Below are 25,145 nucleotides of genomic sequence, written 5' to 3'. Positions count from 1 at the left end.
TGTTGAAAAAACCTGTTCTGAATGAAAGACGTCACCAAAGGTGCCAAATTTAAAAAGAAAAAGGTTTACACAAAACATTTTCATTTCATTCTTTTGAGCCAAATCCTCATTAGATAATGAGATTTCCGTTGGCTCAGTCCTTTCAGAATGAGCCGTTTTTGGGGCTCCTGTCACTTTAAATCCAAATAAAATCCACACAGATGCAAAGTTATACTGCTGTACATCTTTGAGAAGCATAAGTGGAGCCTCCTGCACGACCACCAAGCAAGTGGTTTCAACAACAAGTCAACAACAAAACACTTGTCTTTTCCAGCAGCCATTGTACACTCATACAACGAGAAAACCAAAACATATTGGAGCTCAGCCTGGGTTGCTAGGTAACGGATGTAACGCTGGATCGGTTGCTAGGTAACGGGCGGAACTCTGGATCGGTTGCTGGGTAACGGTGCAACTGTGAAATGTGCCTGGGAGAATTTAAAATTCAAATTCAAAGAAACTTTATTGATCCCAAAGGGAAATGAAATTCAACATTTTGATTTTTGATTTGATTTTGATCAAAATCCTTCAAATGATTTTGAAACGGCCCTTTTTCCAGACACCAAAAAACATCAAACTACTGCAAAAACAATGGTGAGATGATGTTTTTTCTCTTTTTTAGAGCGTTGGGCTGCAGTAGAACCCAAATGGGAGAATAAAGATGAGAACTTTCTGTAATAGGTCCCTTTGAGGAAAAAATATGAATTTCCATCAACGCCTCCAAAACTAGGGTACATGAAGCAACCCAGCGGAGGAACCCAGGAGGGCCCCCAGCTTCATCCATCCCTGCCTCCATGTTCCACAGCATCTGTAGTTAAACGGCTCTCCTCCAGACCAACAGCTCACCCGGGCCGCTTCACAAACGCTGCGGCGCTCTGCAGCGACCGCCGCCGCTCGTTACAGGCCGACGCGTCGCTCCGATCGTTGCGGCAAAGCGTCCCCGCGGCCTCAGAAACACGCGGCTCTCTGTGACTTATGAGCGTGGACCGGGTCCAAGCGCCTGCGGCCTTCCTGTTTATTTGTAGCGACGGCGCAGGTCGGCGGCGGCGGATCCAGCTGAGCTCGTGTAAACACTCGCCCCGAGAGCGGCGCTGAAAGTGGCTATTTTTCTCCAGTGAGAGTTTTTAAAACAATTTTACTGCTTCATTGTTTTTACCCAGAACCAGCCTCTTAAAAACGTCGGACAATCCGGCGATGCGACCCCTGGAGTGCTTTGTGTACGCGCTCTGACTAAACAGTCCTGTGTTTTATATCTCCTCTCGCTGCGACTCGTATAAACTAGTGAACTTTCCGTCCAACGGCTCCCTGACGCTCCTCTAACTTCAAGATGTTCAGGAGCCAAACTGCACTTTACTGCAGGCCTCAGAGGTCCTCAGCTTTCTGCGCTAAAAGCTGCAAAATGATATTAAAATGATGTTAAAGGTTCGGGGATTACTTACAAATTCATATCCAGCAGCATTAAAAAGCATTTCCTCTTGCAGAAAACATTCCCACATATAATCGCTGGGAAAAAACTACAAAAACAAACATTTAAACTCAAACAACAATAAAATTTACCACAAAAACTACTCAAATTATTACAACTTCATCTCTTTGAATCTCCTGAGGATTTTTCTCCTATCATATAGTAAATTATTGCATTTTGAATGCATGTGCACTGCAAAAACTTTCATTTTTACCAAGTATTTGTGTCTAGTTTCTAGTGCAAACATTTTAGTGCTGTCACAAATTATTTCACATACAGAAGACAAAAAATTAAGCAGTGAACTAATAATTTTGAATCAATATTAAGGATTTATTTGCATAAAAAAAGCTCTCATATCTTGCTGAAAATGTCTTTTTAAGTTAATTTTCTTTTATTTAAATGTACGCAGATATTTGCATTAGAAACTAGACTAAAAATATCTGGTAATATTTTGTGTTTTTGCAGTGTATACTGTAAAAATAAGACTTTATTTAAAAGATCTCATGAACTAAATTTCTCTTTTCTCAGTAAAATGTTCCTAATAAAACATTTCAGCTTGAATTATGGGATGTTTTTCAGACATCGGAGGTTTTAAAAGCATCAAAAGAAACTTTTCAGCCGAGCTGCTCATGATTTTAATCAGGATGAGTTTCTGATAACCAGCGTTCAGCCTGAACCGTCTTCCTGTCACTCTGGACCTGCAGCGTCTTCATCCGGACGCGTCTCCGGCCCAGTTTATGTAAAATGGCCGCCGTTCTGTTTGTCAACGTGACACCGGGCCGATCCCAGGGGAAAATCCGCTCATTCGCTGCGACAGAACCGGGACGGCGGCGACCGCGGCGGCGTGGAGTTCTGGGGAAACGCGGGCAGCGGTTTGAGTGTTGCCACCATGTGATAGCTTCTCCAGGCTGCCTGTGAACTTTGACCCCGCTCCCAGAGAGGGGAGGGGGGCAGCGGGATCCAGGCCAGGGGTCAGAGAAATGTCCCAACAGCAAAGTCTAACCCAGTTTCGCCGCGGCGGACAAACAGAAGCAAACAGTTCGGCTCGCGTGTTCTGCAAAGTCGAAAGGCCAAAACAGTGAAGATGGCCGACTTTTTCCAAAGCGCCGCGGCGTTTCCGTAGGCGGCGGCGGCGGCGTGGGCGCTCAGCCCCAAACACGTCGCTCTGATCTGCACAAACTGCTGCTAAACTTTACACTGCAAAAACACAACAGATAGGAGACGATGACGCCTGAAACATAAAGATTATTTCACTTCCAACAAAACATTTTTCTTCTTTTAGAAGTGAAATAATCTGCCAGAGGAACTAAAACCTTTTCATTAAAATCAATAACTATTGACTTAAAATAAACTTACTAGTTACTTCTACGTCAGTTTTACTGTATTGTTGATGTTTCTGTTTGATCATACAAAACAATGCAGTTACTGTAAAAATGACTTTTATTGACACTAAATCAAACTTTAATCACAGTAAATTCATGATTAAATGGAACCATGTTGGATTTTTTCAGCTAATTTTCTCTAATTTAAAACATTTCAGTGAGAAAAACAAAAATCTTTTCTGTATCCAATGCATTCAATTCTGTATCTAATTCATATTACCATTAATATTTTACAGCTTTGTAAAACATTTGATTTTGAGTTTTTGTAGTGTACATGCAGAATATAAGAGAAAAATCCTCCGATGCTAAAAGAGATATTTTTAATTTACTCAAAATAAAATAAATATTTTATAAATATAAATACTATTTTAAACTGATTGTGTGTTAAATATCTTTGAGCTTTAATGTTTGTTTTTGTGCTTTTTTATGAAAACATTAATATAAGTGAATGTTTTTATGGCCTGTTTGTTGTTTTTCTGTGAATCCTTGATGATTTACTTGTTTAAATAAAATGTGTTTCATCTTCCTTACCTGTGTCTTTTATTATTTATTCTATTTTTTGTTGTCAGTTTTCATGTTTTGCTGACATTAAGTCTTTTAAATTTGTTTCCTGTCATTTTCTGCCTTTTTAACACCGTTAACGTTTTTTAATCACATGTTGTTCATCAGTGTCTTTCTAACCGTTTGAAGCCAATTAGTTTCTTCGTTTAGGATCTTGTGTCTGTCTGGAACCGTGTTGCTGTTTTCTGTTGCTTTCTATCTTTTTGTGACATTTTGTTACTTTGCATCTGATTCTAATCTGCAGTTTTTCTGAGTTTCCATGTTAATTTTCAGACGTTTGTTGTGAGACTTTTGTGTCTTTCCGTTGTTCATTTGTGTCTCCTTGCTGCCATGTTGCAGGTTTCTAGATACTTTCTGTAATTTTGCATCTTTGTTTTTACTCGTTTCCTGTATTTTCAGAAATCGTGTGATTTTGTGGAGACTTTGTGTCTTTTTTTTACTCACTTTGTAACACTTGGTATCCTCTCTGTGACTTTTCATAGTTTCTCTTCTTCTCTTGTTAGTTTGTGTTTCTGTAGATTCGTTTTTGTGTTTTTTGTTGGCACGACTGTTTTCCTATGTTGTCGTTTTCACATCCTGACTCATTTTTGTGTCGATTATTTAACATGTTTTCTCTTTTATGACAGTTTTTACACTTTGTGGACTTGCTGAGTGATTTTCTTGGACCTTCTGCATAATTTTGAAGCCACTTTGACTGAAGTGTCATTACTGATTATTCTTTATAACCGTTCTTGTCTTTTTAGACCTATGTTGTTACCCGAATCACCATTTTATTTTACTGTGATGTCTTGTTGTTTTTGTTTTATAACAATATTGTTTAGTTTTGAAGCGATTTGACATTCTATTTTCTTCTTCTGTTACTTTTTTTTGGACATATTTTATCTTTTGTTGCTGTTTTTTGTTTCTTTTTACACATTTTTAGTCTTGCTGGATGTTTTATAGGCAACTTGATTCTGTGTCGTTAGTTTGTTTATTCTTTATAGTAATTTTTGTCTTTTTAAGCCTTTTTTTTACCCTTATAAGCATCACTTTGTTTGGTTTTGTATCAATTTTATCTTGTTTCATATTTCCATATTTAAATGCTGTTAATTTGCCTCTTTTTGCAGACATTCTGCCTCATTTTTACTCATTTTTTCTTTATCTCTCCGTTTCCCTTTGCGTTTTCTCAACATCTTTCTGAGAAGACAAATAGCCTGATCCAATAAATCAGGTAATTTCAAAAATATCCAATCTCTTCAAACCAAATCCTTTTCAAATGAAAAGTATGTGGAGCAGTTTGTGGCGCCTGCTGACCTCTGTGTGTGAGTACGTCAGTGGAAACAACATCCTGGACGCACAAGCAGACACGAAACTGGCCTGTAGCGCCGAGAACAAGATCTCCTCTCAAAGACTCGCTGCCAGTTTGAAGTCGGACTCTGAGGCAAATCAGAGATCTTATCGGGTTTGAAGTCGAGAACACCCGCTTCTCCGTTCACCTCCGAGCGATTCTCCCCCCAAGAGAAACAAAACAACAACAAGGTCCTGAGGAAGAGGAGCGGAGGAAGAGGAGCTAAACGTCTGGGAGGCAGAGCTGGTCTCAGATCAGAGGAGCGTCAGTGACCACATTAAGGATGATGCTGCTGCAGATCTCCCTCAGACCTGATCACGCTCCGTCTCTTCGCCTCCAAGCCTTTTTACATCACTGGAAACATGTCAGCAGCCATAAAACGCAGGAATCTGAGGCGCTTCAAGCTAATGGCTAGTCGGAGATAAAGATGGAGGACTCTGACCCGACCGTATCATTTTAACTTTGGCTTTTAATTACAATAATTAGGCTCTCAAAATCAAAAATTCAAACACAACCTTTAAACTCCTGTTCTTTATTTTAATCTATTACAGAAATTAGCTTTACTGCATCAAACTACATTAATGCTGATTCATCTTGCTGAGCCGTTTTATAAGAGCCATCAGTTTTTTATTGTGTACAAAAGCTGAGAGTGAAGGTTTTTTATTTTTTATTTTACTGTTTTCTAAACTAAATTCTGCTCCTGATTCGGTGAAATCAATAAACTTTCTCTCCTCTATTTTTATTAAGATAATTTGTTCTTTTTATCTTATTTTTTATTTTTACTTCAATCAGCCAAACTTTTGTAATTTCAAGATTAGTTGGTTGCATTTTTGTTAGCAAATTGTTGATCAATTGATGTCTCTTTGTAGATACTCTCTCTTTTTAGGCCCTTGAAAACTCTGGTTTCCAACCAACAGATGGTTGGATGGTTGGTTGAACCATCTGTTCAACCAACCATCTGTTCAACCAACCAACCAACCAACCAACCAACCAACCATCTGTTCAACCAACCAACCAACCAACCAATAAAGCAACCATCTATCTAAATCAACCAACCTTATGTCCATCTGCTCATCCTTTCCTGCCATATCATCTCATATTTTTGTGTTTTTTCTTGCTGTTTTTTTTTACTCTTTGCTTTAAAGAAGCAAATTTAACACCAACCAGCGACTCTTTATGCTAACATTGTGGTTAAATTTCCACAAGCGTTCCTGATTATTTCTAAACTAAACATCTTCAGCCCATTTTCCTGCTGTCCTTCGTTGCGTGAATTTGCATCCGCGATGCGGCTTATTTGCTTTACAGACGTATGAAGACGAATGAAAACCAACAGAAGGCATAGTTTCAAAGCTGGACGTTGTTTGATTCATGCAGACAGGAGCCTGCTGGAGACTCTCTGGAAATGTGGCGGGAAGTCAAGCGAGCCGAGATAAGGGTTGTATAGAGCAGCGGGGGGAGAAACAGTCGAACAGGAACTGCTGGACGCACGGCTAGAGACAAATATTTCATCAGCAAAGTTCCCACATCCAAACTCTAGTGAACACACCCCGCCCTGTGTGTGTGTTTGCCTCGCCTTGACACTGGTAAATATGTGTTTTCCTCTGCTGCGATTGGAGATTGACTGCATAAAATGACTCATTGTGGCGTCTAAAAAGCAAATCTGTTGCTGAGCTTATTGACAATGCGGGCCGAGACGGGAGGATAAATAAAGAGACACAGGGAGGAAATGAAGGCGGCTGCCCAATCATGACGCCTGCTTAAGACCTCTGAGTGCTACTTTACTGTTGCAATATTTTGACTGAAATCTTAATGCAATGAGGATTAAAGGGATTACAACATAATCTTGAGTAATCCAAAACGCCACGGACGGAGGAGCACTTGTAATAACGGTGTAAAACCCGTCCGGAGGTCTGACAACATTGTCAGTCACAGCGAGGATTAAATATTTGCGGGAAAAACTTTCGACTAATGCCCGCAAACCGTCGCCGGTGGAGAAAGGCCCGGCTGCCGGCAGGCAATTTGGTAATTTAAGAGACATATAGCACCTCGGTAAGTGCGGGCCGGCCCGCTGCCAGGACAAAGCCCGGCTTTTTAAGCAGATTTACTCCTCCAATTTTTGTTTTTGATCAATGCTCAGGCAGGTTCATTACACTTGGAAAGCAGATGGGGGGCGGCTTGAGGAATGAAAACGTTCCCACAACCACGAATCAATTCTTATTAGGTTTACTGAAATGTCATCAACGTGTCCATTAGCTTTTCCATTAATTTATATTTTCTCCTCAGGAGAAGCTTGTATATTTTAAGGATTATGTAAAGCATCAGCAGAAATTATCTTTTGAGCTAAATAACCCACATTCATCGACTTGAACCTGCCTTTAATTACAAGCCTTCACTCAATAACGGCCGTTTGCGAGACACATTAGTGGGATTTGATGCCGACCTTCCCTGGATGCGTCCTGAAATTCCCCCGCTGCTTGATTGAAGTCGTATTGACGCCGAACTCCTCTCGAACAAACCAAACCCTTAATTTGAATGAATAAAAACAAATTGAGTGGGAGAGACGCTTTTAGGGAGGAGAGGCGGCATTAAGAAAGCAGGAATTTGTGTCAAGGAAGAGGAAGCAGAGACGCTAACAGGGTGACAGAACGAGGAGAGCGGCCATCACGAAGGCATCGCAGCGGCGAACCGCCAAACTCACAAACACACATCACTCAGGAAATAATCGGAAATGCTTCCTTTCCTTTACAAGACCACAACCATCTCCATACGTCAGCTTTCTAAAGCAACAGAGAATCTTTAAAGAGTTTATTTGGTTCTGATACATATTTAATAACCAGTTTGAGCCTCTTCTGGTCATTGTAACTTTCTGTTATTTATGCTCTTCTGTATCTCATCTTGGTTTTTTTTTCCTTGTCTTCATAACATTTTTTTGTACTTTGTAAAACATTTTTGGAAAATGTTTAGATTTTGTGTCTTTTTGTATCATTTTTTGATGATTTTGTGTCTTTTTGTAGCATTTATGTGTCATTTCTGGTTATTTCATAGCTATATTTATTACTCTTTTGTAGCAATTTGTGGTTATCTGTATGTTTTTGTAATTTTGTAGTAATATGACACAGATTAAATATTTACCTTATTGTTCTGATCACCATTTAACCATTTTCAGTTATCAATCTTGCAATCTCATCTTTAAATAAACATAATTACCTAAGATTATTTTCTGATCAGTTATTATAAATGCTTGTCGTCAGTCAGACAATCACAGAGTTCGTTGTGGAAATACAAACTTTTCTTTCAAGCCATATTTCAAACTGATGCATATTCAGGCCGTTGCTGCAGGAGGTCATGAAGCTTCGCCGCTTTAATCGCCAACATCGACTTTTGGACTTTGAAATGTCAGGTTGCATATTCTGATGGAAATGTTTCCCTTCACACTTAATTTGGTGCGTTTCAAGTCAAAATGTGGTTTTGATTTTTCTTTTTTTAAAAGGATGTACGGAGGTCAATAAATGTCAGCCGGCTCTTCAAAAAGTTGAAATGTTTCACTCAAAAAATTCCAGCCTGCTGTCAGTCAACTCCACCTTTTGGCCTTTGTGGTGTTGAAGGGGAACGTTTCCAGGACGGCGTCTCTGACTCATCCTCCTACTGCTCGGCCGTATGTGGGTGCGACATTTGACCCCAGACCGCCGCCGCCGCCCGTCCTGCAGCAGCAGACGACTGGAACGGTTCCAGTTTTCAGTAAGAAACTCCTCACCTTAATGCAGGATTAGATTGTTATTCTGCAAACACACTAAATGATTTGCTCTGATTTAAAAACTTTAAATAAAAAAATACTTCATAAGTCAACAGTAGCATTTTGTTTATGAACATGAAGCTGATTTATATTTAGGTTCTCAAACTGGTTAAGTTGCTAAATTCATTTTTTAACGTTTGTAGTTTTTTGTAGAAATTCTGTAACTTTCTGAGGTAAATTTGTCTTTTTGTTGCCATTTTATATCTTTATGATGTGACTTTGTTTATTTTTTCCATGTTATGTTAGTCACTGTAACGTTTTGTGCTTCATTAAATTAATGTTTTATGTTACTTTTTGAATCACTCTGGAGTTTTTTCTCCTGTGAGTTTTGTATCTTTATTTTTTGCAGTTTTATTGAGTCGTGTAATTTATTTCACACATTGTTGTCAGTTTTCTGTGTTACATTTTGGCCAGTTTGTGTCTAGATATATAAATACCATAAATAGTTTCTGTCATATTTGTAAATTTTCTGTTCTTTATTTTTTCTATTTTCTGTGTAAGATTAGTTTAGTTTTATGATGAGTTCTAATAAATGTGGAAGATGTAGAAAAACAATAGTTGTTTCTTATTAGATTGGTTTAAAACTGAGGTCTTCAACATGAGGGTCGCCACCTCTAGGAGGGTCATGGCGGTACTGCTGAGGGGTCGTCAGATTTCTGACTTTTTATGCTTTTATTTTTAAAATTCAAACACAATATGTTCAAAATTATTAAAAGGAGGCAGAGGATTTTGTATTTTAGACATGAATTCACAGTTTGCTACACAAGGGTTGTCAAATTTCTGACTTTTTATATATTTTCTATTTTAAAAAAATTTAAACACATTGCTAAAGGGAGGCACTAAATATTGTATTTCAATCATGTTTCATAGTTTTAGTGAATAAAAGTGTTAAAAGTTTAGCATTTTATGCAACATGACATTTTGTTCATGGTTCATCAGGCCATTGGCTCTTTATCCAAACTCAAGTTTAAAATAAAAATGCTACATAGGAGAAGCTGTGTGTTATTTGTGCTGAATAGACAGTATTATTACATATTAGTAGAATTACAAATGGTGGTTTTTGCACCATCTCTCAGGCTGAAAAGCGTTGACAACCTTTAGACTTCTGCTCTAAATGAATCCTCAGAAACATGTGCTGCCCCCCAGTGCAGACTGCCGTCAACAGCAGCCGGCTTTAACTCTCAGATAACAGGCTGGACATGTGCCTCAGTCAGCAACAACACCACCAGCTCCGCGCTTCTCCAAGAAAAGGAAGGGAAAAAAGCTGCCATGCGGCTCAGACAGTTTATTTTTCCTGCCTATAAGCCATAATGAGGTTGTGCCCTGGGGAATCAGTCGAGCGGAAGGTTATTAATGCCTCAAAAAGGGAGGAAAAAACAGAAAAAAAATCCTCTGCACCTTCTGCGGCCGCGGCGAGAAGGCAGGGAGAGACTGTCAAACAATTAAAGTGAAGTGAATTCCCTGAGACGGAAGAAAAACGGACAGCAGCGTCCGGCAGGAGGAGAAAACCGTCTCCTGACCTGCGAAGTGCAGGAGTTCAGATCAAACAGGGCGGAGGATCATTACTGTACATTCATCTGTCTCTAATCAGCCGGCTGTAATATCTGACCGGCTCCCACTGGGAGACGCGGCTCCTCTCCTGTTAACTGGACCCTGATTGGAGCCGGGCGCCGAGAAAAAAACAGGTGAACGTGTGTTTATGCTCTAATGTCAGGATTCAAACTCCAGCTGCATGATTTCACCGCTCAGAACAGCACTTTAATTATTTTTCTGTCCAATTTGTGCGTGAAGCTGCTTTGCTGCACATCATGTCAGAGATGTTCCTTTTCTGCTGCCTTCCTCCTCACAGCTGAATGTCTAATGAGGGCAGAAAAAGAAACAGCCTTCTCCAAAAGGAAGAATGTCTTCTGTAAGGTTGGAGAAACTTTTCCACATGTGCCTATTAATTATGCTAATGCCGGATGGCTCCTAATTTACACCTAAATCCAACGTTTCAGCGCCGTGGCAACGACTGCTGCAGAAAACACAGAGAGGAAAACAGAAGCTGCCGAGGTTTTGGCAGATCGACCTGATCGACCTAAAATACAACCAGAGAAGATTTAATAAAACATGGAGAGAAATTTAACTGAGATACTGAGGAAAATACACAATGATGGACGGATGGCTGAACAGACGGACGGATGGACGGATGGATGGATGGATGGATGGATGGATGGATGGATGGATGGATCATCTGTTTATCCAACCAATGAATGGATGGATGAACTTCCTGTTCAGGTGTTCGGAGCTAAAAAGTCGACTTCCTGTCAGTGAGCGTTTTTCTTCCACAGGTAAAATGTTATCAGTTCAGGCAGACGATGCCTTGCTCAGCGGCACTAGGACCCTGAGGACTCGTTTAATTTGTCCTTCAGTGAATAACTAGAAGCTGAAATCCAATTTTCCATCTGGAGTCCCTCCAGGCAGCGTCTGTGTGCCACACATCTTGGTCTCCATTCAGTCTAACCCACATGGCCGCGTTACTTCCTCCCCTCTCGGCCTCCATTGTTTCTCCGCCGCCACCGCTGCACCTCGCTGTCTCTCCTCACCTTTGTGTCTCCGTCTCCCGGTTGACCGTCACGTTGGCGGGTCGCGTTCAGCCGTGACCCGGCCCGGCTCGTCAGGGGAAGCTCAACAAACGCGGCTCCCGCAGGAGAACTCGGAGAGGTGGCGCTCCCTGCAGCAGCTGGAGGATTTAAAATCCAATATTTAGCTTTTCTTTCACAGCTACGGCGCCATCTTGCTGTCGCTCATCAGGAAACAACTTCTGTTTCATTTTTCACCAAATGCAAAGCAGAAAACTGGAATCATGTAACTAGAATTATTCAATCTAAACTTTATAAACCTAAAACTGAAATGAACAACTTGAAGGAACAAGAATGAAGCTTAAGCCAGAAAGACCAAGAGAAAGTTGTTAGTTTAGAAGGAAATCCACCTAAACCAACAAGACTTAGAATGGCCCAGTCAAAGTCCAGACCACAAAGAGATCTCACCCACACTAACAGTACCAATGCTGGATAAGTTTGAGTACCTGAGGTCAACTATCCAGTTAGCAACCCAAATCGATGGATTAGAGACTGCTGGGTCTCTAATCAACATTCCAGGAACGTCTGGCTGCTTGGTAGGAAAACGCAGGAAGCTTTTACAGAAGTTTACAGCCGTAAACTAGGCCAAAGACAGAATTTCCTCTGAAGTTAATTCTGTCCTGACTCTTCTTGTTTTCTGGATCCTTACTGGGGCTTTGCTCGTCACACCCATCAGCTCTGAAATGCTGACAATCCGCTCATTAATTTGAACGGTGCAGCCAGGTCTGAAGCGCGAGAAGCCCTCAGCCATTTCCCTAATGGTGTGCGAGCCGGCTGACTGGGGCGGAGCTGGGAATGGCGCTGGAGGTGCTGGCCATGATGGCTAACCACCGCACCATCCTCCTCTCCTCTCCTCACCCCAAACGGCTCCGCCTGTCACAGTCCGACATCAGGGTTCACTGGTCTGTCAACATTTACCAGCAGATAAAGACAGAGAGGGGGAATTTCTCCGCCCTGGAGAGCTCATCGCCGAGAAGAGTGTGTGGAAAGACGCGGAGCGAGTACTTATGTGTCTTTTCTCAATGACAGCAGCCAAACAGAAAACACTCAAGCGGGCCGAGTACATCAGAGCCCACCGGACGCCCGTGAAGCGGCTCGTTGGTGAAAAGAGACGACTGAGCAAATAGGACTCAACGCGGCCTACAACAAGCTTCGCTAGCTTAAACTTATCTGAGAGGAGAAAATAAAAAAGCAGGACAAAGATTTGGGATTCAACAACCTCACCAACTAATGGAGATCAAGGGGATTTCTCCACAAAACAAGGCGGCGGCTCTTTGAAACGGTCACAGCACTGAGCCAGTGATCCACCTAGGCTCTTTTAAATTATCCGTGTTTGTAGGGAAATTTGTTTGCTAATTGGGCCACAGATGACAAAGATGTCTGCAAAGTTCCTCTGAAGCTCGTCAGGAAAAAACACAAATATCTGCTTCAAACGGCACTTTTCTCCTCCGCCCCGCTGTCAATGGAGCAACTCAAAGGGAACAGCTTGTTAATGTACAGTTAGATATATTTATTAAACTGCCATTGATCTATAAAGGAGGAGATTTACCTCAGAAGTCAGAGTTAATCTGACGCTTCTGAGTCTTTAATCTGAGGTATTTCAACTGATTTTTTAATAACAAATCCCTCCCACAGAGACAACGCCCATCATCTGCTGGATGATTTCTGGACAAAACGCAGATTATCATCTCTGGTTTCTTTAAAAATTATACGCAAATTATGTAAAAGCATCGTTTTAAAAACATTTTGAAACACTTTTTCATACAAATGCTAATGAAAACTTACTTAATGACTAAGTAAAAGGACGAAATTAGAATTAAGTAAGAAAAATCCAGAAAATGCTGAGTCAGTGGTTGCTATGGTGATTCCCGCCTTTTTTGCTTTAAAGCATGAAACAAGTTTTACAGCCATTCTAAAAAAAACTCTTATCACAGATATACAAATAAAAACAAACTTAATCAATTAAAGGAAGAAAAAAGAGTTAAGTAAAAAACAAACTCAGAAAATGCTGAGTCACTGGTTGCTATGGTGATTCCTGCCTTCTCAGCAGGAAAACGAGAAATTAACCCTTTAAACAAAGAGCCGCTGAGGGGAAAAAATACGAATGTATCAAGATGATTCTGAAACCGTGAGGAGTACAAGCTTCCGGTGGATATATATTTAGATTTTTATGAATTTACAAAGTTTCATGGAGGAGATATCACAGGTTAAAACGACAATTTCATACCAATATTGAGAGGAAAACGTATAATGGCAGCGAATGGAGGTGTGTGTGTGAGCGTCCTACAGCCGTCACACACACACTGGGTAACAGTGGAGAAAATCAGCAACATTTTGATGTATATACTGTACATGTGGAGAAGAAATGTGATTTAAATGTACATTTTTTGAACTTTTAAATTTAAGAATGTGTGACATCATCACAGTTAACTAAACATTCTGATGAATCTAAAGAAAATCATCAAACTTCAAACTGTGGTCACGTAAAAACCATGAAAGGTAAAACAACTCAAATTTCACCAGATATAGATCAGCTTCCTGTGAACCAATAAAACTTTGAATGAAGGTTCTACTGCGCAGTAATGCAGAGTTATAGAGCTCCAAATGGGCTGCATTTCTTCGTTCCTTTTCCCAAATTTCTTCTGTCATATATTTGAAAAAATATGTTGATTATAATATATTGATACCAGAAGTCAACACAACGTGTTCCTGATCGAGCAACACATTTTATAGTGTTTTATTCAGGCTATTTCTAATGTTATTGTATTTTAAAACTTAAAAGGATATAAAAAACAAATCAAAATCCCTAAAACTATGACCTAAAGACTTTTGTTTTGTAATAATCTGCAAGAGATTAATATTAAATAGTAAAACCAGACAAACACCAAAGAACCAAAAATGTTTTTTTGGGATTTAAGATAAAGTGAAATCCTTCACAAACTAATAAAATCAGATATGATTTCTGTTCTGAAACGCTGCTAAATAATTCAACTTTTTACTGTCAAACATAAATGTAGAGTCTGACAGAATAACATGAACACTTGACGCGTTGCATAATTACTCATGTTTAAAACTTTTCAGTTGAATGTTTAAAATTTGATTATTTCCGTATTTTGATCTAAAATTTACATCTTTTAAATCTGAACGTTTTAATAATGGAGGTTTTTCTGCTGTTCAACTTTTCATCAGAAGCATTTTCAAATTTTTAAACCAAAGTTAACTTGAGCATCAACATGGTTATAATACTTTAAGGCTTCACCTTCAGTTCGGACTTTAATTAGGACATTAATGAAATATGTTTGTAGGTTTTTCCAGAGAATAAATATTTTTAGAGGTGGCGAATGAAAGGCTTTTTTAAACACGTCACCTCTGCATCTTGTTAACAAGATTTCCCTCAGATTGTTTCCTAAATGTCATCTGTTGTCACAGCGAAGCTCCTCACACACTTACGGCACACGGAGGAGGCATGTGAGGCGCAGGTCACATGATCCGACTCGTCTCCCCATCATCTTCTGGTTCCCACATACGTGTCACCTGTCGATGCGATTAGAGCCGTCCGCGGGCCGGGCGATGCGTCCTGACTGAGGAAGACAAAAAGGCATCAGTCATCGGCGGTTTGCCGCAGTGTCACGGTCGCTTTGATGTCACGGAGCTGACGTGAGTCGAGCCTGGTTCTTCAGCCTGCAGCCAGGACAAGACAAAGAGCATCAGACGTCCAGGTTGATCCCACCGAGGGCCAGGCAACGAGGCAACGAGGCAACGAGGCAACGAGGCAGGGAGTTTGGACAACGGGCTTCATCGCATTACAACACGATCGGCGAGAAAATCAGCAGCATGATGTCATCGATTTGAGTTCCTGTTCAGGGTTAGAGCGTCGAGGTTTGGGATTTATGAAACCGATAAACAGACACAGCAGTTAGGAGAAGGAGCAACCAGGAATTAGTCAGATTCAACCAAAAATTAGCCCATTATCCAGATAATTTGGTCCGTTATAAAAATTATCCAGAGGTGGGCAGAGAATCCAAAGTTTACTATTAATAATAATAGTATTTAATATTTAAAATATTTAAAAATTACACAATCTGATATAACAAAATAAAAAGATAAGTGAAAATCTTTGTATTTTTAGGATGAAAATGGCAATAATTCATATAAGTAACAGAAAATAACAAAATCAGGCAAAGAACATTTTTCCAAATGATTTTCTGTCAATATAAAACTTATGAAACTTTAACAGAAACTGCAGGTGTGAGTCTGTTTTGGTTAGTTTTTCACTCAGTGGGTAGAAAATCCAGAAATTTCACTCAAGTAAGAGTAGAAATACTTCATAATAAAATTACTGAATGAAAAGAAAAAAGTACAGCGTAGTAAAAAACTGATTCTCTTCTCGTATCGTGAGAAATTTGATCTGAATTTAAGACAGTAATGTCCGGACAAAATGAGCTTGTGGACCGCATATGGCCCGGGAGCCTCCAGTTGATCACCGCATTCAGATTTTGACCATACCTGTCCTCTTCATTCTGCCGTTTTCTCCCCAGATGGTTCGGTGAAGCTAACCATCTGGTGCGTCAGGTTACCGCAGACCAGCACCGAGTTATTTCAGGCTTTGTGTCACAGCTCTACCTTTGAACGCCGTCCAAAAACACGCAGGTTTCAGCCTTAAAAAAACAAACAAAAAGCCCTTTTACTGCCATCTAAACACAAGTTTGATGGAGCGGCTGAGACGGAGCGGATCCTCCCAGCTCGCCGGGTAAAAACTCTGCTGGAATGTGACGGAGGAACCAGGTTGGGTTTCATGAGCAGGTGTCTGTTGTTTTTCTCACGCTGTTTCACCACCTGTTCATCTCAACTCCTTCCTGGGATTTTTCCCCTCTGCGAAGGTCTTGGGAAAACATTACAGCTTTAAGCTTTCAGATAACACTGAATAAAAAGACACATCCACCTTTTTTCTACATCTCTGTCTGAAGTTAAATCAAACCAAACTTCTCTTGTTTTCAGTCAGAATCACCAAATTTATGTCAATTTCTTACAATGAGATTTATCTATTAGTCTCTTCACTAATGAATGATTACTGTCTCTTTAAACAATGAGGGATACCCCAGGTGATGATGTCACGGCTTTGGAAACTTCTGACTGATGCTTTAAGTTGCTGTGTTTATCTGTTCAAACTATGCATAGATCTCATGTGACGTCACACGTCCAGGAACTTGGCAGGTATCCGTAACGGTCATGACAGTTGCTATGGAGTTGGTATGACAACAATAAACAAGCCACAAGCGCAGAACTAGCTCTCAGCTCGATCCCATATAAGTTATGAACAATAAGTACATCACAATTTTTGAGTACTCTACTTTCTTTTTGCTTTGTTTTGAAGTCATGGTTCACCTGTGCTGTCTGCTTGCCTACCAAGATGGCGGTTCAGTGTCAAGAATGGGAATGTCCAACTATCACAATGTTAAGAGACAGGTTCTGGTCCGAAATGCGCAAATCGACCCCACTGATGGAATCATTATTCAGAGTGAAGCATTTCCTGCGCCATGGCCTGAAAGGCCGCTCAGAAAGGAAGAAGCCATTATTCCACAAACCCAACCAGAAATTAGTCTGAATAATTTGTTTTATCCAACCACAAATTAGAGAAACATGTCCTGATCCAGGGGCTGAAAGGCCGCGCAGTGAGGAAGAAGCCGTTCCTCCAAAGAGAAAACTAAAAATCCAGATTACATTTTCTAAAAGTCCACATTGACAAAGATCTTCGTTTTTGGAGAGATGCCCTCTCTGATGAAACTGAAATGTAAAGTTAGGCCATAAGAACCATTGGTACGTTTGGAGGAAAAACAAAGACGCTTGTATCACCCTTTAAAATGTCAAGTATGGTGGTGGCAGCATCATGCTGTGGGGCCGTTTTAGGGCAGGAGGAACTGGTGCACTACATGGGAAAAGAACATTATGTGGACGTATTGAAGCAACATCAACATCCTGTCAAAGTCGTTATTAAGTGATTTAAAGACAACAAAGTCAATGTTCTGGTGTGGCCTACTCAAAGTAAAGGTTGTGAGCAGATTTGAAAGCTGAGCCAATTCCACCAGTTCTGTCAGGAGGAAATGGACCAGAACTCCAGCAGCTATAAGACTGAGGAAGGAAACGGAAAAATGTTTGACCCAAGTTACACAGGTCAAAGGTGAAATGTTACCAAATACTCTGGAAGTTTATGTAAACTTTTGATTTGATAGATATTCCTAAATCAATCGATCATTACTGGGACTTTTACCAAACAGAAATCATTCTGGTGATCCTAATTGTCACGTCTTTCCAAATCAAAGCCAAACCGACTCGAAAGGATCTTTGAAAAACCTCATAAACAAAGTAAACAGAATAGTTTTCCATTTACCACAAACTGTTAAAAAAATTCTGTAATCAATTAAGACATTTATTTTCTACAGAGGAAAAAAAAAACACATTTTAGTCAATTTTCTTAACTTTAACAGGTTAAGGCTCTAATTATTAATTTTAGTTTAAATCTTCCAAAAACAACATTTTCTTTCCACCAAAACCACTTAAAATAAATAATTTTAAGTTGTTTAAAATAAAAAGATTAAAGTAAATAGAGTATTTTATCATCAAACTTCTGGTTTCAACTGTATATTAAAGGTCTTTGGGTAAAACCAGCTGACCCAATGTTCTGGAATTCTGCTGGGGTTGCTTGGTGATGGGCGGAACTCTGCTTGGGTTGCTAGGTGACGGGCGGAACTCTGCTGGGGTTGCTAGGTAACAGGGCACTCCCCGCTGATTTGCGACGTTCTATTTGTGAAGATTTTGAAACAAGTCAGTTTCCAGATACCAAAAAACGTTTATTTATTGCCAGAAATCAGCTTGTTTGTATTAAGCACTTCAGGTGTTGATAGAATTAGGACAAACTCAAACGGAAATACATTTTGCATAAAGTAAAACCATTATTTCTACCCTAAATATGGTCAAATTAGGAAATAAAAACACGATAAAGTCCCCCAACTCTAAGAGTCCAGTTAAAGATTGACATAAAAGCTTTATTAGGTGTGAGTAACGGTAGAAGATGGAGGTTTTGGGTGGAAAGTAAAACTGGGAACAAAGAGTTTGCTAGCATGTCAGCCAGCGTTGCCCCTCTGCGCCTCGACACCAGTTTCCGTGTTGCAGGCTCGGCATTACACTTGTCAATGAGTTTTTGTGCGCGGGCCATGCACCGCTGCCCCGCGTCTCCTTTCTAAAAGGCGCCGGCTCGTGCTTGAACGCTCACTGTGTCCACGCCTGGTGCCCTAATCCAGGGCCTGCTCTTCCTTTAAGCAGGGAGTTAACTTAATCCCTCTCATTTAGGCAGCTGCACCAGCAGGAACTACGGAGGACGGGGCAAGAAAGTTCAAACTGTGACACTTTCAGCTGCTGCCTCCGCACCTCCCTGGTTCCACAGGCGCTCCGTCTCGGCCCGGTGTTTTAATGCGGCTGTGAATAATGCATGGGACGGGAAGGAGAGGGGAGCAGAGTGAAACCGGGGAACGGTGCTTGGCTAAACGTTCTTTAGCATCTTGAACAAACTCTGGAAGTTTTATTGGGATTTCATGGGACAGATCGACACAAAGTAGAGCGTAATTTGAAGGGGAAAGGAAAGCAAACATGGCTGCCAATAGGTTTTACCGGTACATTAGTCATTTTTAACTTATCAGTATCTGACTAAGTACAACCGGACCAATTTCCTAACAGCTCCTGGAAGTCCTGCTCTTTCAGAGCGGCTTCTTTCTTCTTAGTGCAGATCTGGTGCTTCACAACGCAAATAAATAAAAAATATTCCCAGCATCATCATTTGATTGTTCCCTTTCAGAGTGAAGAAAGGTTCTTCTTTGTGGCTTCGTCCTCAGTTCATTCTCAGGTGCTGCGTCCAAAAGAAACAATTTAAACAAGTCCGCCTCAGCGGACAAAGTGCTGAAAAGCAGCAGAGATATTCATGTGTACTCTGGCAGAGAGCGTCCTGACCGGACCGTCGCTCCGTCCGCAGTCAGGAAAACGAAGCGGGAAACGCCGACTTGTCTTCAGGAAAACATCCCCGAGGTGCTCGTCACTCCTCGAACTTCTTTGTTTTTGGATGGACCCATTGTTCCTCGGATCTGGAAACATTTTATTTCGATGACAAACGGTGAGTCTTTGCCGTCTCTGGAATGTTTTTACAGGACAGTTTGAGCCGGAGGAAAATGTTGCGACTAAAGAAAACACCGGGAGCAGCTGTGGAGTCGAGGCAGAAGGTTTGAACCGTGACGCAAGACTTTTAAAAGCTGTTTGTGTTGAAATGACTTCAGATTTTAAAATGTATAATAATGAGATAAAGAGCAACTTTCTAACTGATAAACTGGATCATCAAGAACTTCAAGGTTCAATTGAACAAAAAATATTTCAATCTCATCCAAGTCCAAAACCATTTTCAAAACCTTAGTCCTGTTTCACTGCTGCCTCAATTTGACATTTTACTTCCCAGCTTTAGCTCAAGTTGCAAGTTTCAGTTTCCTGTGATTCATCTGTGCTTCGCAATGTAGGCAAATGTCAAAATTTAAAATCAAAAACTAAACTAAACATTCAAACATAACCACAAACAGGAGCAAACATCCCTGTTTCTACTGCGGTTGGCCCTCCAAACCACAAGGTGTCGCTGTTGTACTCACTGGTAGTCCACTCAAAAGATTTTAAGTATAACTAAACCTCAGATAAAATGTTTTCATTCTGCATTAGTTTTGCCTAACAGATTTGTTGCTAGTTGCGTTTTCTTTTTAAAGTTGCCAGAGAAGTCTTAAACATAGCAGTTGCTAAATTGTGAAGAGTAATTTGAAAAGTCGTGACCCCTTCTCCTCCTCCCCCACACTAGGCCACGCCCCTCTGCGTCTGTTGGCTCCGCCCACAATTTGCCACAGGCTCATGCTTTCCCGGAGGAATTAGCTACATTTTTAATTTGTTCTGAGCCTCAGACAGGGAATATGAAATGGATTTTTATTTAAACCTGTTTAGATGAAAACGCCCCAAAATTTCTACAGATATTTTTGAATGTGATTTTCATTTCACTTTATTTGCCGCCTGTGTGCAACTTTTCTATTTCTACAACAGGTTTGTGCTCCGGTTTTACATTTTTAAGTTTATGAATTTGGTGAATTCTTTTTTTTTATTCATTTCTTACAATTTTCGATGCATTTCGGTTCTGCAGCTTTACTTTGCTAAACTTTGTAATAATTTTCAATTACCTAAAGTTCTTTTTACCCCCAACTCTCAAAGTTAACAGAAATAAATCTAAAAATTGTCTAAAGTTTCTTTTCCTCTTCTCTACCAAACTGTTTCCAAAAGAAATAAATAAAATGACTCCTAGATTTCCCTTGAGCTTAAAATGAAATCAACATTTTCTGACACGCAACATTTTATGTTTTGTTTTCCGATGAAACGACTCCAGGTTACATTTTTTAATTTTCAGACGCCAAAACTTTCAGACGAATCCGCTCGATCGATCCGATTACCGCTCCCTGGGGAACTCTTCTTCTGTGCAGGAGGACTTCAGTCATGGCGGTTGTTTTGTGTCTTCCTCTCTCGTTGTTGGCAGTGCTTATGTAATAACAGATGGAAGCTAGAAATTAACACGTCTTGCCTCTCGTTTTTTCCCCTCCTATCTCCATTTATTTTTAATGCGGCGAGCACGAGCCCGCTCTCCTGTCGTCTGTCTCTCGCCGTGAGTGTGTGTGCGTGACCTCGGTGAGCCGGCGGCACCTGTCAGGAGCGCGTCGCACCGCGGTTTGCGTGCCTAATTAGCACACAAGGAATTCGGTGGCACGAGGCGTGCAGCGTCAGAGGGAAGAGACGAGTGTGGGGTGCAATTAGGATTTGTTGGCATGCACCGAACACGAAGACAAGGAGGAGGAAGAGGAGGAGAGGTTGGGGTTTGTTGTTGGTGTGGGAGGGGAAGGTTGCATGTGGGGCTCCGTACTTCTTTCATCTCTTCAAAAGATGCACAATCCACAAATTTTAACTTCAAACAGCGATAATATCTTTTATTTCAGGGTATTTATGTCTCCTTCACAAATCTGTGAAAACGTAATTATGATTGGTCCACATCAACAAAGTTGTTTTAAAATTGTTTTTTTAAAACTGCAAAGACCTTTTGTCTTCAACGGACATTAAAGTTTGGTTTCAAACCTCAACGGAGCAGCAGGTGGAAAAAATGTTTCTACAAACCCAGTTTCTAAACTCCACATTTTATCCAAAAAGCTCAGAAGCAGAAACTTTTGTGGGTTTTTTTGGCATCTGGACAAACTTTGAACAAAATCTAAACTGCTCAGACTTGTTTAGAAACCAATAACCCCAAAACAACCAACAACATGATAAATTTGGTCATTTGGGTGCTGAGATTAGATTAGGCTAGATTAGATTTCCACCTGGTAGTGCAGTAGACTCTGTTTGATTGGGACAAAATTGCAGCATTTGTTACATTTTCGAGGGTCATACGGAGGATGATTGACAGCGCTAAGCCCCGCCTCCTGGTTCTGATTGGTTGTTTCTACTTAGAAGAAGGCAGAGGAGCTCGATTTTCTTCAGTTTCATATGAATTTGTGATGATATAGAGACAATTTTAACAAACATGTAAAAATGTATATTTTATAAGTTACATACTGCATCTTTAAAAGTGGAAAAAGCCTTTAAAGTTCTGTTTTACTTCACATCCAACCCAAACACTTACAAAGTTTAAAAGTATTCCTTTAAATAATTTGGTTTCTTCCCTCTTTCTGAGAAAGGTTTCTGTCCTCGACTTTCTGCTCCTTCAGTCAGACTTTCTTCCAAACCAAACAGAAAAAAACACAACTGAAGAAGCAACAGAAAGAATTTAAAGGTGACATCTTTTAGCTTCAAGTTGCTGCTTGATCTCAACAATGGCTGCAGACTTTGTTGGGGCATTGATTGGTCATTACAGATTCATCAAAGCAACAAAAAGAGCGTTTGAGGCGGGGGGAGAAAGCGACGGAGGCGGCGGCTGCTGGAAGCGATTGTGACGAGGTCCGACATCCCGCCCGCATGACTTATTTATCAACGCGGCGGCGGCGGTTTTCATGGTAAGATCGGAGTCTGCTGGGAAGTTCAAACGAGCGGAGGGAACTTCAAGAAGCAGCCGGGACCTCAATTTGACGAGACGGCATCAAAAAGATCCCGATAGCCATTGTGCAAACAACACGAAAAGGGAGCAAATGCCTCTTTAATATTTCCAAAAGAATATAAAACGTCATGAAAACGGTGATGAATATGAGAAGGAACAAGAAAGAGCCGTCTCTTGTTTTTAATCTAATGGGCGCGGCGGCGATGCGGCCATGTGGCCCTGGCTTTAATAATTTAACAGACATCAGGACGGCACCTGCTGGGAGCCCAAATCATCGCCACGGCTTTGAACAAAACCGCTGTGACATTATGGCATCTGGCTTTGCAGCGCACAAATACAGACAGAGAAGAAGAAAATCATTGCATTGGCGGCGCTGAACACGGCCCGGGGCTACGGAGTAATGAGCACGTCTCCGCGGAGGCTCCGCCGCCGAGTCACTTTCTGAAAATGGTTTCTTGTCTTAATAAATCCTAAATGTGTCATTTAGCTGTAAAACAGGAACAACAAAGCAGGCGACATCAACGCCCGTCTCTCTTCTTCTTCTTCTTGTAAAAATGATTTAATAATCAAAGCGCCTCCACAGGTAAACCAACATCTCTTCTCCATTTCCTTTCCCTCTTTCTCAAATGGTTCAAGGTCGCAAAGATTCAACAAACATCAACCAGCAAAATGTTTACAGTTTGGTCAACATTTGATTCTGTAAATAATCCAACATGACTCTAAAAAGGAAAGTTAGTGCCAAAGAAATATGGTTTTGTTGGTTTCTACAAGGATCTCTTGAGTAAAGTAAACAATTTCAATCTGTACGGTGGCCCTGAAGTCCAAACCACTTCAACAATTCACTAAAACAACGAAAAAATAAAACACCAAGAGTGAGGATTCTAATTGTTTTCTCTTTGGAAAAGTTTAGAAATTGTGTATTTAACTTTTTGTGTGTGTTTTAAGGTGCTTCGTTATGTTTTGCTGTAATGTTTGTAAAATGTTAAAATTTAGTTGAATTTTATGTTTTGATTTTGTTTGTGTCTTAAGGTAATTCATAATGTCTTTTTCTAAGTTGTGTTTAGTTAATGTCGTGTTTTGTTGAGAACCAGTGTCCATGTTTCATCAACACAGTAGAAGAATGCAGCAACAAGATGGCGGACGGTGATGTTAAGGCTCCAGCTAAAGAACCAAGTATTTGTTGGTGTCTGACTAGAACCACATTGGCGTTGGGGAACCTTGTGAAAACAACCAATCAGAAGGTCGACCACAGGAACACAGGCCAATGGAGAAACACCCAACCAGCTCGAACTAAACCAGAACTAACCAGGTGGAATGGGACTGGACAGTGGAGAAAAGGTTTTAGACAATATTGTGTTTTTGACCCAAATTTAACCTTCATGTTTGGTGCTGGGACATTATGATGAAAGAAATGAAGAAAATAGTCCAAAATGTTGTTAAATCTAGATAATCGCCAATAGATTCACAATGAACATGTGATAAATGTGTTGAATTTCTTTAGTTGGGAGAATGATGTGTTGTTTTTTAGATGTTTGTCCTACTTCATGCTGTCAGTCAGGTTCCAGTTAAGTGATTTATTCCACAAGTCAGTGAGTTCTCAAGCTGGTTTGGCTGATCAAACTGAACCAGATTAGATTATCTTTCTGTGACATTACTTGGACGTAATTGCAACAAATTGTAAAGAAGTTAAAGTCCATTTCGGTGAATCATAATCCTGGTGAAACACCAACAAGTCAATGAAACTTGACTTTCTGAAGGTGATGAAAGTGTTTAAATAGGGCTCTTTATGAACAGTTCAGTATAACTGGTCAGTTCAGTGTGTTTTGTGATGTTCAGTAGCTGGATAACGGCTAAATGCCTGAAAAAGCACAAAAAACCCATCTAAACAAAGTCAGCTTGGATAAAAATCATCTCCCTGGTCTCAGTTTCATTTGACACAAACTTATGTGAGCAGTTTTAATTTTTTATTTCTGCATCCTGCTCCTGCACCAGTTGTCCGCGGGCCGTTGCTGTCTCTGCCCATGTCTGCCATCCTGAAATGTGTGAGCGGAGGGGGGAAGACGAGCCCAGCCAAGAGGCCTGCAGGCCGCAGCCCTCTCTCCGGACCCCCAAACCCGGGTCAGGCTCCTCAGGAGGAGGATCGCCCCGCTACCGGATCGAGGAGGAAGGAGGGAGGAAGCTCCCCCGGTGTCTTGTGTAATCAACATTTAGAGGAACAGCTGGAAGGAGAGGGAGGAGGAGGAGGAGGAGGAGGAGGAATGTTTGTTGTGGACTTTCTCACGTTCTGTCGTTTCGTGCGGTCGGTGTGCGATCCCGACGGGCCGCGGCGCTTGGAGCGGGTTCATCATCGGGGTCTTTGCTTACAAATAGAGAAACGGCTCCTCTGGGGGAAACGTGAAATCTCAGACTCCAAAGGAAGAAAGATCAGAAGACGGACGATATTTACAAAAGAAGTTTGGGTTGTATGATTTATTTTTCCTTGTGGTCTGTAGTAGATGCAGTGATGCTTTACTGTTAAAGGGACCAATTCGATAAATGATTGTTCTTTGTTGCATTTATGTTTGAAATAACCTACAATGTGATCCACATTTCCACTGAAACATCTCAACAATTTCTTGTTATCAAGTCCAAACTGCCGGAGTTTTTCTATCCATCAATGCTTGTGTCTTAATGTTCAGTAAGGATGATAGACTCAGTTCATGTTGGAGAAAAAATGTTCAGCTGCTGAGTTAAACAACAATGTTCTCCTCCTGGCCTGTGGGGGCGCTGCACCAAGAAAACAAGTTATTTCCCATGCTAGCGCTAGCCTAGCATGTT

At 40.7% G+C, this 25,145-nt stretch overlaps 1 long non-coding RNA gene across 1 annotated transcript in view; it reads right to left on the bottom strand.

Moving 5' to 3' along the window:
* The window catches only part of LOC114141194 (uncharacterized), a 31,604-nt gene extending 16,656 nt beyond the window's left edge, over nucleotides 1–14,948 (bottom strand). Inside the window, exon 1 of the long non-coding RNA XR_003594794.1 lies at nucleotides 14,636–14,948. This is a non-coding gene — a long non-coding RNA (uncharacterized LOC114141194). The remainder of the gene's footprint in view (nucleotides 1–14,635) is intronic.
* Between the last annotated feature and the right edge of the window lie 10,197 nt (nucleotides 14,949–25,145).

This window comes from Xiphophorus couchianus, chromosome 24 (assembly GCF_001444195.1).
Source record: "Xiphophorus couchianus chromosome 24, X_couchianus-1.0, whole genome shotgun sequence".
Lineage (NCBI taxonomy): Eukaryota > Metazoa > Chordata > Actinopteri > Cyprinodontiformes > Poeciliidae > Xiphophorus > Xiphophorus couchianus.
This window is presented reverse-complemented; position numbering and strand designations above follow the sequence as displayed.